This window comes from Macrobrachium nipponense, chromosome 34 (assembly GCF_015104395.2).
Source record: "Macrobrachium nipponense isolate FS-2020 chromosome 34, ASM1510439v2, whole genome shotgun sequence".
Lineage (NCBI taxonomy): Eukaryota > Metazoa > Arthropoda > Malacostraca > Decapoda > Palaemonidae > Macrobrachium > Macrobrachium nipponense.
In genome coordinates this window covers 48,553,552-48,557,682 of record NC_061095.1, presented here as the reverse complement: position 1 = coordinate 48,557,682, position 4,131 = coordinate 48,553,552, and positions in this window count along the sequence as shown.

Below are 4,131 nucleotides of genomic sequence, written 5' to 3'. Positions count from 1 at the left end.
AATGTAAAATCTTATTCTTTGAAAGGATGCAAAAGTATCTTTGACTTACGTCATCAGCAAATGACTTGCTATACTCCTGGAAAGCATCCCGTCCGCCCACGGTTGTAAGGAACAGGTTTGCAATTCCCAAGTCTCCCTCACCAGAGCCCAATAGGCCAACCATACCGTTGAAACTGCCGTTGGGAAGTTTGTTGCCCCAAAGTTCATCTGAAAACAGAAAGATCAGGAAAAAACATCAATGTCAAATCTGAATAGAAACCAAGATCAAGGTAGCTCAGCTATAGGGAATACTACAGCAAAGCTGGTTCTAAGTTCAAATGAAAGAGAAGAGTTGGTTGTTGAATTGACGCCTCTGTCTTATTAAAAAAAAAGTATTTCTGAAATTTGTAACAAAAAGATCTTTCCTAGATAGTGAACCCCAAGGTTTGTTAGGACTAAGATGTCCTTGGGGTCTTTATCTTTATATTTACAGTCTTGTCTTTATGTTTTTAAGGTAATCCCAACGTGCTTGCACCAAACACGCCAAAAGGTGGATATATACCCGGTTAAAACCCTTGGAGGTCACTGTCTATGAAAGATGCCAACAAGCCTTTCAGTTTTGGTGCGAGAGGTAGTGTGTCATTAAAAACCGTAAAATAGAGTGAGTGAGGTTAGCCAGTACCCCTAAATTTTTCCAATATATAAGCCAATGTTCACTATTAGTACTGTAAAAGACATTAATTTTGGTAGCAGTGTAAATGACTTAGCTGGTTGGAGGAATTCAAAGATTGGCAACAGCCCTCTTATTCCTGAAAGCTTGCTGGTCAAGCTAATGACAATCCTGGCTTATTCTTTAAAAAAAGATGTTCACATAATCTTGACTACTACCTTGGTAACTTCTTAATCAGCTTTTCTTAGCATAAAACGTACAGAATACAGAATTTACATACTTATATACAGGTGAATCGCATAACCTACTTCTTATTAAAAATGGATTTAACATAACTTCAGAAAAGAGGCCCTTTGATATTGCAATTGATTTGGGTAGCATCACGAATCACGGCTTGTTCACAAGACCAGGGCTGCTCCACTCTCCTGATATAAAGCATTTAGCCTCCTAGATCTTACCTGGATCCAATTCCTGATGTAGAACATTTAGCTCCCAACTCTTACTTGGAGGCAGTTCCTGATATATAGCATTTAACTTCCTAGCTATGATGTAACTGAAAATCTTATCCAGTCCAGAACATAGGAAGTATCTTTAAAATGATTCGAGCTGGTTCCCTGTAAATTCTGTTATTATATCTCTGTTTCCCTGATCATGGATTTAAATTGCATGTAGTTCCCTGTTAATTCTCATTATGCCCTTTTCTCATCCGGATTCTGTAGTTTCCTTTAATTTCTGGTGAAGTTATAGAAGTCATTTAGGGCCAATGGACTAATTATTTTCTGTATTGTTTGAACATTTTTTTAAAGAATAAGCTAGGAGTGTTATTAGCTTGACAAGCAAGGTTTCAGGAATAGAGGCCTGTAATTTCTGTTAAAGATATGGAATTCACTTAAAGCCTATGGACTAACTATTTTCTGGTGAAGTTGTAGGCCTCACATGAATCCTCTGGATTCCTACCTGAACAGGGCCACACGCCAGTTCTGATGAAATCGTGGGTTTTATCCAAAACCCTAGGGATAAGAAAACTTACCAAGAGGTGGTTCTCTGTAAAGTATGCTGAAGTTGAAGACTTCAGCTAGAGTCTCCACTATAGCGACATCTCTCCCGTAACGTGCCAGGAGTTCGCCATCCTTGTCTCGATGATAGATGATGGCTGGATGCCACTCAAATAAAATGACCTGTGTAGGATGTAGAGGAGGATACTTGTTGAAAACAATTGCCCATTAACATGAAGGCCAAAGTCTTAGTTATATAAACCATTTAGAAAAAACCAAAATAATAAAATATCTTACATTAAGGTGAATTCCTTGAAGATTAGTCGACTTGTCAGGAAAAATGTCCAAATTAGTCTTAAAGGACCTGACCCCTCGCCAGGTCGCGACCTCTTTCATCTTGCCCCGGGAGAGTAAAGGGTTAATCAGGAGACGAAAGTGCCCTGGTCGGTCTCCCTGATGAAGATTTATCAGTCAGAGATTGGTAAAAAAAAGATTATTAATGTTTTTCTATAACGAATAATTTAATTTTGAGTTCTTTTTTTTGTGTTTTGGTACTACATAATAATATATATATATAGATATATATAAATATTATATCTATATATATATATATATATATATATATATATAGTATATATATATATATATATATATATCTATGTTATATTTATAATGAAGTTTTTACTGTAATAGAACAGTGTGGATGAAGATAAAAGGCCCATAAAACAATATTGCAGCCATACATTTCGAGCACTTCCTTATATGCTCCTGATCACTAGTAAAATATAGACGGAAGTGCTCGAAATATATGGTTGCATTGTTCATGATATATTTATATATATATATGTATTATTATATATATAGTATATATATATATCTTATATATATATCTATATATATATTATCATATATATATCGTGACGAAGTGCTAAGTATCTGGTTGCAACACTTACCAATCAGAAAACAGTTACCTCACAACAGCCAGACGCCTGAACCGTCATCACAGATACAGTACGACTGATTACTCTAAAGGCAACAGTGATCCCTTAACAAAATTATATATACTGGTAAAAAAAGAAAACGCCCATATAAATTTTAAATACAAAAATTAATTTTCAAACTCAAAATTTATAAGTGAAATTCACAATTTAATTAATTCTTGAATTAATTATTAAGTAAAATTAAATCTAAATGAATTTATCACATAAATCAAGAAATTAAATTATTCAAGTAAAATTCAAAGTGTTAAGTAACAATCAAAATTGGAAAAGAATTCTAAGTAAATGCAAATTAATTCACAAGTGTTAAACAATAATAAAAACTTGAAAAGAATTCTAAGTAAATGCAAAATAATTCACAAGTGTTAAACAACAATTAAAATTTGAAAAGAATTCTAAGTAAATGCCAAGTAATTCAAAAGCGTTAAAGACTACTAAATATTTCATAATTATTCAATTTAAAAGAAACACCTATGTTAACCAAAGCAATTGTGAATGCAAATGTAAACACAGAAAAATATGGAAAATACCAAAACTAGCAAAACACTAAGATCACATTAATCACACAGAATATATATAAAAACCACACTTTAATAAGAAAAATGGATAAATGCACAAAAAAATCACCGTCACTAAAATGTGGAAAAATGGCAAAACATTCCCCTGTAATAACTTAGTACTTTCGGTGTTTTAAGTAATTTTTATGTTTAAGTTTAGGGCACTGAATTTATTAAAAACTTTTACCTTGGTATACCAATTCTAAAAGGCCTTTTTCGAAATCAACAATAAACACTTAGTACACTCGAGGAGAGGACCAACAAACGCGAATGGTCTCTGATATCCGAGTGAACAAAAATTGCTCTCATAGTATGGAAACTTTGGAGTGGACCTCATATAAAATGGTTGGGCAAATGATTTTGGGAACGAGACAGATATGATCTTCAAAATTCTCTTTCAAAACAATAAATAGAGAAAAAGTTGGAATAGAATCATAAATAATATCTATCATTACATTATTTAGGACAATAAAAGCCTCTTAGAATAAAAGAAATAATTATAGAATTTTCTCAAATGGAATTAATGTCGTCATGTCTGTGAGTGACGTCATAAATCTTTCCACTTCAAAATTTAAGCTATTTACAAGCCAACAAATTGTCTTTTGACAAATCGAGAGATATAAGAGTTAATTTATCAGTAGTATTAAATTAGTTTCAATACAAAAACATCTCTAATTACTCACATGAAATGAAAGGTATCAGACGTACGTGAAATGTTTTAGCCAGAATCCTTCTAGAACAGTCTAACAAAAGAAGATGCAACCTGCACATGACTCAAGACGGAGACTTGCCCTGTGCGTCACATGATTGTTTACAAAAATAAAATGAGAACCACTCTGCCTCAAGTGCCAAACGACAATTCCGCCATGGCAAACAAGCAAATTTCTCTCTCTGTTTACACTCTACGTTATTCTCAATACTTTAAATCATGT